Source organism: Ursus americanus, chromosome 27 (genome assembly GCF_024610735.1).
Source record: "Ursus americanus isolate L20-20 chromosome 27, mUrsAme1.1.p, whole genome shotgun sequence".
NCBI lineage: Eukaryota > Metazoa > Chordata > Mammalia > Carnivora > Ursidae > Ursus > Ursus americanus.
Genome location: NC_142153.1, coordinates 6653863 through 6667560, shown reverse-complemented (window position 1 = coordinate 6667560; position 13698 = coordinate 6653863). Strand labels below are relative to the sequence as shown.

The 13698-nt window shown below is 40.7% G+C and overlaps 1 long non-coding RNA gene across 4 annotated transcripts in view; it reads right to left on the bottom strand.

Moving 5' to 3' along the window:
• Positions 1–543: 543 nt before the first annotated feature.
• Positions 544–13698, bottom strand: part of LOC148107604 (uncharacterized) — a 31623-nt gene continuing 18468 nt past the window's right edge. For all 4 annotated transcript variants that reach the window (XR_015721954.1, XR_015721957.1, XR_015721958.1 and 1 more), the window contains one exon: positions 544–13229. This is a non-coding gene — a long non-coding RNA (uncharacterized LOC148107604). The remainder of the gene's footprint in view (positions 13230–13698) is intronic.

The following is a 13698-nucleotide window of genomic DNA, read 5'->3' as shown; positions in this document are numbered from 1 at the left end:
TAAGAACGCATTAATGGGGCGCCTGGGTGGCTCATGGTTAAGCATCTGTCTTCTGCTCAGGGCGTGATCCTGGAGTTACAGGATCGAGCCCCACATCAGGCTCCTCTGCTGGAAGCCTGCTTCTTCCTCCCTCACTCCCCCTGCTTGTGTTCCCTCTCTTGCTGGCTGTCTCTATCTCTGTCAAATAAATAAATAAAATCTTTAAAAAAAATGCATTAATATATAAAGTGTCCTAAATACTTACATTAATAATCAAAAGAAACTGAAAAAATTAATTAAACATACAATAAGCAAGTTAGAAATAAAAAACAAAATGTGCCTAAAAGAAACAGAAATAATGATTAATTAAAATAAAACCAGAAATTAATAATCAGGAAACTAAAAACGGCAGGATAAATACATAATTAAATGGTTCTTTGACAAAGGCAAACAATAAAATTAATAAGTTGCTAACTCACCCAATCAAGCAAAAGAGAAAAGTAGAATGATTCAAGTATGAAATAAGAAGAAAATAACCTCAAATACAGAAGAAGTTATCTGAAGAGAATATTTTATTCATCTTTATGCAAATAAATTTAAAAAACAGACATAATGGAAAATATAAGAGACTAAAATGCAACATAAATGAGATAGTAAATCCAAACAGACCAGTTACCATAAAAGAAACAAAGAGAATTGTCAAAAAACTATACCCCCAAGAGACAGCAGGTTGTTTTACAAAGGGATACTACCAGAAACTTAAGAAAAAGATAAATCTGACATTATTCAAACTGACTCAAAGAATATTAAGCAGAAGGAAGTCATCTAAATCTTTCTATTAAAAAAAAGGTAATACTGATACCAAAATCTGAAAAAAGAGAGCACACACAGAAAATATAGGCTAATTTTACCTCTGAGTCAAACCATAAATCTTAAATAGGATGCAAGACAAACAGTATCAAGTAGTACATTAAAAGAATAATACACCATGACTATGTGAGGCTTACCGTAGAAATCAAAGAACGATTCAATATTAGAAAGTTGATTAACATAATTTACCATATTATCATCTCAAAATAGGTTTGAGATGATACCACTGGACTATAAGCAGGTAGAGACCTGTCTTCTCTGTTTGTTACTAGATACCCTGTAATTGCAGTATTTCCTGGGACACAGTAGGTGTCATATGTTGAATGAATCAAATGCTTGAGAAAGGATCACATAATAATTGCTATAGATTTCAAAAAAGTACTTGATGAATTTGAAATCAATTATTGATAATTTTGTGAAATAGAAATATACAGACACTTCATTAAAAAGTATAATACACTTATGTACATATTTGCATGTATCTGTGTATGGATATCACCACAAAGGCTAGTGTGAGGCTTACTGTAGAAATAACACAAGCATTCCCATTAAAGTCAAAACTGAAATAATGGTACATATTATCATCATTTTTATTTAACCTAGGTCTGGAGGCACAGCATCGTTAAGATGTCAATTTCCCCTAAATTAATCATAAAATAATGCAACCCATAGTACTTTTAGAAGGAGAGGGACAAACAGGCAAATGGGTTTTATTCTTCATAATACAAAATAAATAAGCAAAAAGAATGAACAATGTTTTTAAAAAGTAGAACCTCACCAACTATTAAAATATATTGTAAACTATAGGAATAAGAATGTTGTGCTGTTTCTTGACTAGACAGACCAATTAATGGTTCCAAACAGAAAGACCAGAAGTAGATTTGAATTCATGTGATAAAGTAGCATTTCAAATCAGTGCACTAAACATGGATTACTTTATAGAAATTTGGACAGCTGTATTACCATCTAAAAAAAAAGAGGTATATTCTTTAGCATATATTTTCCATAAAATAAAGTTCAGATGGATCAAAAATTTAAAGACGATAATGGGAATACTAAAAAGTATTTAAGGTATACTATGAGATTTTGTATTATAGTTTTTTGTGGAAAAAGTCTTAGTAAATATGACATAAAATCCAAACACAAAGAGAAAGATCCACACATTTGCTCACAATAAAGAAAGTTTCTGCATGGCTAGTAGGGGTGGGGAGGGGTGGGATATACAATAAACAAGATCAGAGGCAAGTAACAAAATGGAGATAATATTTATAAATAATAATACAGATAAGCAACTAATTTTCTTAATATAGAGAAATTTCTTATGAATTAATAAAAGACCAGTAATTAGTAGGAAAATGAGCAAAAGAAAGAAACAATATTTATTTCTGCAAAGACTTAAACATAGGCTGTTCAACCTGACTCTGAATGCAAATGCAAAGTACAATCAGATATTTTGCAATTTCACATAGCGTAAAAGTAAAAAATAAATAAATAAAATAAGCCTGATGAGTCTATGTGTTGGCAATGGAGTAGGGAAACAGGTACTCCATTCTCTTCTAGTGGTATAGAAAACTGGGGGAATCAACAAAATATAGGACACATCCCTTTTATCCCCATAATTTCACTTCTAGGAATTCATACTACAGATTTATTCCCACATGTGCAAAATGATGTATGTATAAAGATATTTATCGCAGCATTGTTTGAAAGAGCAAAGAGAGGACACAACCTTCAAATGTGTAAAAAAAAAAAAAATCCCAGTACTTTCAGACTATAAAAGACTATGTAGGCATTTAAAGAGAAAGAAACACTGGATAGAATCTGACATGCTAGCATTCCCCAAGGTATGTTGCTATTGGGGAGGGGAAAATTTCCCCCTAAACATCTAGATTCTTTTGGCTGGTCTCATTAAACTGACACAAGACACATTAATAGAAGGGAAAAAATTAATTTCATTCACACATATAGCAGTCTCATAGCACCTAACGGTGACCACAGCAGGCTGTTTATATACCCTTTAAACAAAGAAACAATACATGTGTGGGGCACCTGGATGGCTCGGTTGGTTGAGCATCTGACTCTTGATTTCAGCTCAGGTCATGATCTCAGGGTCCTGGGATCGAGCCCCAGTCAGGACGCCCCACTCAGCTGGGAATCTGTTTCTCCCTTTGTCCTCCTTGCTTGGGCTCTCTCTCTCTCAAATAAATAAGTAAAATCTTTTTTAAAAAAGAGAAAAGAAACAATATATTTGTGAAGAACTGACAAGACAATGTAACTTGGCTTGGGTACTAATTAGTGGAAAAAACCAAGTGTAATTTTGTTTACATAGCCTTCCTTTTCACACCTGAATTCTCAATCTCTGGCGGTAAGATTGTATCTCTCCCTCCTGGCGCAGGGAGGGTACCTTTCACAAGGGGGATTTATTTCCAGGTTTCAGGGGGCAGACAGGAGGGTCAGAATGCCCTCCTTGCACCGCCTCTTTCTCAAGTAACTTTAACTGGAAATAATCAATATTCGACTCTGACATATTTAAGGGCAGCCTGACCTGAGCACCATCATGGCTAAATGGTAAGAGCAAGATGAAGGACACCTTGAAGAGTGTGCTGTCACTGGTGTAAACCAGAAAGAAAAAGAGAAGTGCATATTTATACATGTACTTGTCCACAGCTAGGATACTCTGAAAGGCACAGAGGGACCTGTTGGCAGTGAGCCCCTCAAGGATGGAGAGCTGCCTGGGCGGAGCCAGGAATAAGAGGGAGACCATTTGCTAAATCTTTACCTTTTATAACTTTCTGATTTTGTACCACATGCACATATTGTTTTAAAAAAATACATAAAATAATGTTTGAAGTCCTTGACTTTGGTCTTTTCCTTAAAAAGACCATATGGATTACAACTAATAAAAAAAAGTTCCATATAGGGACAAAACAGGGTTTAAAGGCAAAAAGTACCAGAGAGATAGGGCCTAAGACTAGAAACACAAATGTTCTTCACCTTTTCTGCTTTTGATGCGCACAGCTATTCAAGAAATAATATGTAAGAGAGGTTTGGGCATCACAACTGTATCTCCGTGACCACAGGGAGGTTGAGCCTCATGCCAAGCCTCAGTTCCCGCATTTTTATAGTGAGATCACTGGACTAGATACTTTCTAAGGTCCCTTTAGCCCCAGATTTCGATAAAACATCACTCTGATCTTTCCCTGAGGTCATTATTTACTTGCTTCAACATTAGCCCACAAAATAGGTATTACCAGCTGCTAACCATTCCTTGAAACTTCTCCTTCATCTAAATAAAATGGCTCCCTCATCCGTGTTTCTCTCAAAACCAAGTTTATATGAACCGACTCTGTCTCTTTTTAATTAATAAAGCTTATATTTATATAATTTATACCATTGTCTATTTTCTAAAAGCCAATGTTCCTTCTGGTTCTATGTCTAACCAAAACTTAAAACATGGCAAAATTTATGTCTAAACTGGAGATAAAGTAGTGTCCCCTTATAGGTTCTTTTAAAAGACAAGACAATGCTCAGGAAAGAATTGTTCACCTCCTGGTAACTTAAATGATTTGCAGAAAAGTCCTCTGCTCTCTTTTCGGAAAGGCACCTCGGGCCCAGGGTGTGCTTCTCTTCCAGGGCCAGGCCCATCCCTCACAGGAGTTTCTAAAAAGTGGGTCTGTTTTCCAGAGGTTTATTTAGCCAGGGGGGGCATTACTCATCTCCTTGGGCCTTTTTTCATTATTCTTCCTCGATTCTGCCTTTTGGTAATTTCTGATGAAGCACTGGTGTCCTATTTTCTGCTTTAGTGGTAACCTTGAGGGAGAGTTACTTAAGCCACTTGACCAAAATATGTTTTGGAGCATAGCCTTTTTGAAAAAAGAAAAAGAGAAAGAAAGAAAGAAAGAAAGAAAGAAAGAAAGAAAGAAAGAAAGAAAGAAAGAAAGAAAGAAAGGGAGAGAAAAAGAAAGAAAGAAAAAGAGAGAGAAAGAAAGAAAAAAGAAAAAGAAAGAAAGAAAGAGAAAAAGAAAGAAAGAAAAAGAGAGAGAAAGAAAGAAAAAAGAAAAAGAAAGAAAAGAAAAGAAAAGAAAAGAAAAGAAAAGAAAAGAAAAGAAAAAAAGAAGAATTACTGGGATTCAAATCTCTGTTCAATGACTTGCTAGTTGTGACATAGCAACATCATAACCATTTCTCAGGCTGTCAGAGCCTCTGCTTTCTTCTTCATGAAATGAAAATAATAACATCCACTTTGCAAGGTTTTGGCAAAGATTGTAAAAAATACATAGTACATAAAATAGATAATATATGTAACAGGTATAGTATATATTGCACATTTATAACATATATATCCTATATATTCTATAATTTATATTAGTGTAGGGGGTAAAACATGGACTTTTGTTACTTAACCACATTGAACTTCAGTTTCCATTTCAGTAAGATGCTAACTCACAGTGTTGTCCAAAGGGTTAAATGACTGAACTGCAGCCATTACACACTGACAGGCAAACAGTAGGAGCTCAACAAACATCATCTAATGTCATTATAGGTCCCGTGTCATGACGTCAGCACTCAGGAAGTGGTAGGCATTGAGCTTGTTCATTTTTTTCAGTGGCCGTCCGAAAGCACCCATGCAGAGGGTGGGTGGAATTGGAAGGGCACTAAGGAATGGACCCCATGCTGTACACCCAAGAGGAAATGACACAGAGCCCGTAAGGCAGGAGTTTGGGAGCACATCAGCAGCATTACTCTTCCTGCTCTCTCAGCCAAGATGTTCCCTGTGGGGGACTCGGTTAAGCGTCTGCCTTTGGCTCAGGTCATGATCCCAGGGTCCTGGGATCGAGTCCTACATCAAGTTCCTTGCTCAGTGGGGAGCTTGCTTCTCCCTCTGCCTGCTGCTCCCCCTGCTTGTGCTCTCTCTCTCTCTCTTTCTGATAAATAAATAAAATCTTAACAACAACAACAACAACAACAAAGATGGTCCCTGTGCCTGGTGTTGTATTTTCACGAGATGACACAGGCCTTCCTCCGAGAAGAGGCAAGGCCGGCACAATGGCTGGTGAGGGTGGAGAGACAGGGATTCCAACATCAATACTCCACCAACTCCTGGCTCGGATTCTTCACCTAAGTAACAAGGATCTCTCTAGTTGCAAGACATGTGTAAAATATAACCATTCTCCAGAAACCTTACCTTTGGACCTGGTTCCTAGATCTCCTGGGAATGGATAGGGGTGGGGGGCAGGGCGAGGAGGGGAGCAAAGCAAGAGGGAAAATGAAAACAGAGAATGGTGGGAGGTGCATATGGAAGGAGAGCTTCACAGAAGCTCTTTCTCCTGGGCCCCCAAGAAAAGGAGCTGCTTGGGAAAGAAAAAATTGCATTAATTTGGGGGAAATCCCCTGAATTTCCCTCCAGGAAAACTTCAAATCGCAAGGTTGCCAAATCCTCATATCTGAAAAAATAGATCACAAAAAGCAGATGGACGTCAGGGCACACGTTAGCGTCCTATGAGCACCAGCAGTTTTGAGGGCAAACAGCTCTCTCCAGAGTATTGATTTAGCCACAGCAACCGGCATTCTGCTTAAAAAGAAAAAGTCTGTTTGTGCGTAGCAATCGCTCCCTGTCCAGATGAACAGCAGCAAGGGTGGACAGTGGCAGCTGACCACATTGTCCCCAGTACATAACTCCAGACACGGCCAGGAGCCCTTTATTGCCAGCAAGTTTTAGAGCAGGAGGCGGGAGCTTTCGAACTCAATTAGCATTTAATGGTCTTGATGCTCAATCACAGGCATGACTGCGAAGTTACTAAAGCCTGTAACCATGGCTTGGGAAGGCAGCTGTGTTTGAAATGTCAGTGCCTTGAGACCACCTTCCCCCTTCCCACCATCCCTCCCAGGCAGGGGTCCTGATATTTAGCAGCACTTCACAAAGGCATGGAGTCATCCTTCAGTCTTAGAATCAGGGGCCTTGAAACACCCATAGAGCCAGCTACGATTTTGCTCTGTATCTGGGAAAATAAGCCTGCATTGAGATCTGCAAGGAGCTGGGGACGCGGGTAACACCGGCATGGTTCTACAGCAGGTGTGAGCTCCTCCTGGATGGTATCTTGTATCCTGCCAGAGCTTCTGGGGAGACAAGGGGGCCGTAGGGTAGAAAAAAGAGCCTGAGAAGAGCTTTTGGAAAGATGTGGAAAGACCCAAGCTCAATGTCTCTGTAAGCAAAACACAATTCTCTAGTATTGGCAAAGGATCACAGGAATGTAACCCTTTAGGGGCGCCTGGGTCACTCAGTCAGCTAAGCATCTACCTTCAGTTCAGGTCCTGGGATTGAGTCCCACATCAGACTCCCTGCTCAGCAGGCGTCTGCTTCTCCCTCTGCCCCCCTCCCCCCGCTCCTTCTCTCTCTCTCTCTCTCTCAAATAAAATATTTTAAAAAATAAAAGAAATGTAACCCTTTATATTCCAAAGACCTGAGAGTAAACCAGTATAGCTAGTTCTTAGCCAATACCCACGTCCTTTCCCCTTTGCCTGAGCCAGAGTCCCTTTGCAGCCTCCTTGCATGTCCCTTCACAATCCAGCGTGGATTGATTTCTCACAGGTGCACTATGAACAGTCTCCAAGCTTCCTTCTTCCCTGTCTTTCAGAGCAGAGGACTCAGTGTGGGGCTCTGAAGACCTGAGCTGGGTAAAGCCACAGTGTGGAAGGAGCCTGAGTATCTGCAAAGCTATCTGCAAATAACAGATCTCCCCCACTCCAACCCTAGGCAGCAAATTGAACTAGAAATAAACCTTTAATCTGCCACTGAGATTTTAGGTAGTTTGTTATGCCAACTACCATCAAGTACCCCAACAAAATGACATCATCAGAATTACAGACAAAAATATTCATTACAGATCTATCCATAAGCAACAAAATAATTGAAATTAACTATCCCAAACTAGAGGATTGGTTAAATATATTATGGTACATGATAGAGCCATTAAGACACATGTCTTTAAAATAATGCTTAATGACATGGAGACATGATATAAAGTTAAGTGAACTGAACTTTTTTTTTTTTTACTGTAGAGTCCAGCAACCAAAAAGGAATTGTAAAATAGCTGAAGTACTTTTGTTAGAGTCTTTGAGGGGGATATATACATCACAGAATTATTTTTTAAACTTGCCTTTTCTCTTCTGGCCCTTCTTTCTACCCCACAGCAGCTGCTCTCACACTTTTCAAAATTTCTTGCACCAAGTCTCCTCCACCAGCCCAATTGCCCACTCACCTATAGCCTCCTCCTTCCTTCTTCCCCCCTCCCCTGTACAGCACCCCAAACCTAAAGGACAGGTCTACCAGGCAGAAAAGGAAGGAAGAAGGAGCAGGAGAAAGGCAAAGATTGGTAACAGTCATACATCAGTATACATCGTTTGCCCCTCACTCATCGTACTTGTAGCAGAAAGATGGTCACTTTTCTACACCGTCCCAACATCAGAATCTCGCTCGCTTCTTTCCCAGGGTCAAAGGGAATTCTTGTCATTAGAGGAAAATGAAGGAGTTCTCTGTTGCCAGGTAAAGTAAGAAAGAATGTTTTCTGATGAATCTCAGGCAGGGAAGGTGAGAATATGTAGCCATGTAAAGGTCTTGAGACAGGGAAACTGAAGGGACTCCATGAGAGAAAAATCTGTTTGCTTTTTTTCCTTTGCTTCTTATCTGACTTCTATTCTTGCCGGGACCTGTACTCCCAACCCACTCTACACACACCTCAGAATTCAAATAACATATGTCCTCCTCACAAGGGACAAGGAGTTAATGACTTCTCCAGAATAGATAACATCCAAGGAAGGACCAGGTGAGAATGACTGGATGAAGTTATCATACGTGTATTCCAGATCACTGGTGCTAGATGCCAAGACCGCTGACGTCAGGGAATAAATGACTTATGATCACACCTGGACCTTGTCCTCATTCTGACCAGTTCCTGGATGCCTGAGAGGACATGTGGACCAGACCACAATCATCAACAAAAACCCCCAGACCCAAAGCAAAGACTGGGCTCCCTCTTTTCCTTTCTGAGTCTCCCAGATGCTCTGTCTGTATCTCTTTTTATAGCTGGCTCATGTTTGACTTCCTTCCTGCGTGAAGCCAAGGACCCTCTTAGCTGTTCCTGTAGGATCCCGTCTGGGCCCTCAGACCTGGCCTGCCTGCATGAGTCTTAGTCATGACATGGAAAACAAAAAGTGTCAAAGTTATATCAAAATGAAAAATAAGATAGTTCTCTTATTGAGAGAAATCATTTTCTTGATGGTGAGATAATTTTTATTTTTGATATTAGTCAAGAAAGTCAGATGCATCCTGGATTGGAATTCCCTCCCCAATGCCAGCCACCTCCATATACATGTCCTATTTTCCACCCCATCCATGGAACAACAGTGTCCCCACCTCCTCAGGGAGGGTGCCCTGAGTTGGAATTATCCCAACTTCTGGAGCACTTGCATATTGTTTAGCAGATGGTTTAGCTTGAAAATGTGAAGACACAGAAGTGACCTGGGAGAATGGCATTGGATTATTTAACAGGGAAGGGAGATACATCCTGGAGAAAAGGTATTTTAGGAAAGAAAGGAAATGAATAGACAAAGTGAGAGAAAAGGGGTGTCAAATAGGACGTCCTGCCCCCACCCACACAAAATGCCTAGACAAGTTATGACTGGGTCCAAAAAAGTGAAATAGTTTGATCAGGGGTATAATACTGGGCCAACTGCCTAAAGTCTTTAATAAAGAATTGCTTAAATTTGTACTAGGTCTCATGCATTCAGGTTTAGGGAAATGGCAACTGGCTTGGAATCATCAGCAGATAATAGTATCATCTTCTTTTTTTATTTTAATTTTTTAAAGATTTAATTTATATATTTATCTGAGAGAGAGAGCACACAGGAGCAGGGGGAGGAGTGGAGGGATGAGCCGAGGGAGAAGCAGGCTCCCCACTGAGCAGGGAGCCCAACTAGGGACTCAGTCCCAGGATCCTGGGATCATGACCTGAGCTGAAGGCAGACGCTTCACTGACTGAGCCACCCAGGCACCCCAATAGTATCATCTTCTTTTGACACTGGATGGCAAGAACTATCTTTTGGAAGATAACCAACCCAGCTAAAGAAATCTGCCCTCCTCAATTCCCCGGCGGGTAGCTAGAGGCATAGCCCATGGGACACACCATTTCCCCACGAAGGAAATGGCCCACCATAATGTTTGTGGGTGTTTTTTTTCATTTACCTAATTATCTAGTCAGCTAAAAGAGCTGAAAATATTAAAAGTGTTTACCTCTAAGTGATAGGATTAAGGGCGAAATTTGTTTTCCTTTTTATATCTTCAGTATTTTCTGAATTCCCTACAATGAGAATAAATTATTTCACAAAGAGAAAAGAAACATCATTTATAAATAAAACCTCTGTAATCCTATTACAAGTGAATGTCTCCTGAGCAGCTGGCATCAAAGAGAAGCTGAATTTTTTTTTTCTCCAAATGAATTAAGTAGAGCGGAAGCTCATCCCAGGGGGTAATAATGCCCCCTGTGGGCACCACTGACTTTTAGGGTTCTCCACTAGCTCCCAGAGTCTGCATAGCATCCCTGGGTAGTTGGTGGGCATTGTCCTCATTTCAGATATTAGTAGCAGGGTAAGAAAGTCACCTCAGCTCCTAGTGAAAGTATCCTGACGAGAGTCCAGAGTGTTGACTTGGAACCGCAGGTGCCCCGTTCAGAGCTTCCTGAAACAGGAAGCATTCCCATGGGCAACACACGCACACCTACTCCAAGCCCCCCACAGCCCCTCCACTCCCAACCATCTGAATCTGGGACTGAAGCAGGAATAAAGGAGTGATTGTGCACCCCCAACTGTGATACTGATGCTCCTCTTGGTTCCCTTCCGAGGGGAAGTAAGTGTGGCGGTCAGTCGAAACGGGCTTTCTCATCTTCAGATGGTCAACGGCATCACCCTGGGTGAGCCGCCGCAGTCTGTTAGCTGTTTCATTACACGAGTTGCATGGCATGTTTATGACTGCCTGACTTACAGATCAGGAGCTCAATCTTACCCATCGATTAACAATAAAATGCTTCCCCACCCTAGTAGCCCTCTTCCTCCTTAGCTTCCACCTTTCTCTAATCACTTTGCTGGGAAAGTGTTTTTCCCCCTCCGCATGAGTCAAATTAGCTGGGAATGTGTCATTTTGTAAAGAAGATGCCCCAATACTTGTAGGTAAAGAAGGCAGAGTGCCTCTTACCTCCGCCTTAATACCTGTCCTGGGCACCCATTGGGAGCTCCAAAATGATCCCATGAGCTGGGCCTTCACAGTTGGTAGATGTGGATTAGTTAAAAATAAAGCTCTAGGCTGACAGAGGGGATAATTAGTAGTGGCTCATAAGACATGTATTTTGCCCTTTTTAAAAATTTTTGCACAGTGGGATCCTTTTCAACTCCAACCTCACCTGAAAGATATTTCTTCCCACCAAGTATAAATTTCAGCCTCAAGAGAACAGGGGCCTCTGGGCAGACACAAACAGAGAGACCTCAGAAAGAGAAAAAGAGAGATGTAAGACCAAATCTTACAGAGGAAAGCAACAGGCATTTTGCATGCAACATTGCATCAGGGAAAACCACTGTTTCTCTTCCACTGAAGATGATTCCACTTAAAACAGAACTTTGAACTATTTCAGCTTCAGGGACCAGAATTCTCTCTAATTAGTAAATATGTAGCTTGCATCATCTCAGTAGAATATTCTGAGACAAGGCAAATGATAAGTTAACAGATACGGTTAACAGAACCTGGATTTTGAATAAGGAGAACTCTGAACTGGAAAGAATGGAGATTAGTGCACTAGATTAAAAAAGCTGAGCTTCATCAATCCTTCTGAAGAAGGTTAATATTAAGAACTTCAGAAAAAATTCCTTAGATTTTTTTCAAATAATCTTTTTGCTGTCTTGATAAAAGCAGAGGGGGAAATAGCCTTAGTAGTTGCTGTGAATCAGTGCCTGGATTAGGGGTATGTGACTGGCAACTGCTGTCAATGATATTATAACTGTTCATTGAGCATCACAATAGGCTGGGGACTTGCAAATATTGTGGCTGATCTGACCAATCACACTGCAGTATAGGCATGGGGAGTCCCATCCTACAGAGCAGTAAACCGAGGCTCAAAGAGGATACGTGATGCTCTATTGTAAGCACCAACTACAGAAGAATATACTGGAAAAATGCCTCATCATCAAACCTCCACTGTTATTTTAATCACTTTCTGTACTTGCATTATTAAAATTTTAACAAAATTGAAATACTCCATCTAGCATTTTGTGCCCTGCTTTTTCACTGTTTCCTCCCATCATTAAATATTCTTTGAGAAAATCATTTTTAATGAATGAACTGTTTTCCATTTTTTAGTTGTGCCATCAATTATTTATCCAACCCCCCTATTGTGGGACTTTTAGGTAGATTCTCATATTTTTTCTATTACACTAATGGCTGAGATGAATATTCTTGAACATAAATCTTATACATAAATTTGATTGTTGCCTTAGGACAAAATCCTAAAAGTAAAATTACTGGCTCAAAGTCTATGAACGTTTTAAGGCTGTTGATACAAAAATTGCCAAATTACACTCCAGAAGGTTTGCACCAGTTTATATCCCCACCAGCAGAAATGGATGAAAACATCCTCTTTCCTATATACTCAACAGCACATCTTGTGGGTTTTTTTTTTAACTTTGTACCAATTATATGAGCAGGAAAATTACAGATTCAGAACTTCCATTTCTTTGATGAAAAGAAGCTGAACATCATTCCTTGTTTCTTGGGCATAAGTTTCTGTTCTACTGTGAATGTCCCTTCATGCCTTGCACCCATTTATCTATCACTGCGTGGAGCTGCTGGCATTTAGAACCTTCCAGGGCACAGTGCGGTGCTGTTCCTGATGAGACCGAGTCCTCTGTCCATGAAAGATGGTTGTTCCTTAATACGGAGGAAACGTTGTCATCCTAGAGCCTGGCTGGAGAGCTGGAAGGAATATTCCCTCAGCCTAACCACAGTGGCCCTGTAGAAATTATCAGGTCCCTGGATTTAGAAACTCACCCAGCAACCAGGATTGGTAACTCAAGACTAAATAACTTTGAAATATATAATATCTCACAAACTTGACCATCCCCGTCTTCCCCAGTGACTGAATCGGGCCAAATTGCCACAGAGGCACAGCTGCGCTCTCCCCCTGGCAGTGGGGATGGAAGTCCAGCCCAAGAGCAGACCATCCATGCAGATGGCAGAGATGCCCTCTGGGTGACCCTGAGACACAGCGGGAGGAAAGAAGGCTGGTAGTCCTCACGCTTCTGAAGAGGGAGTACTGCTCCAGAAAAGAACACAGCAGCACCTGTGGGAATAAACATGAACCCGCAATGAACTTGACCTCAGTGGTTGGAATTAAAAATCCCTCCTCTGTGCAAGTCCACCACCTGTCCTGTGCCTCTCTCCATTGGGCTGTAATCATTATAGTTGTTGGTTCATACCCTTGTCTCCCAGCCAGAATGTCAAGGTCAGAGCAAGCAGCTCCTCGTATGGGTTAAACTTTTTGTAGTTCCTATGGGAGAATGAATGAATGAATGAATGAATGAAAGAAACAATGCTTTTCTAGCTCTTCCTTCCATGCAGCTGCAGTCTCTGAAGGCGTTTACATCTCTCCTTAGATGCCTGGCACATAGCGGGATAAACAACTTCTTGAAGGACTGAATGAACCAAACCTCGTTTCAACCACAGTAACACCTACTTGCGTTCATCTCTTCAGAAGTTCTTCCCTCAGGAGACCTGTAAAACGCAGCAGGATTCTCAACCATTCCCCACCA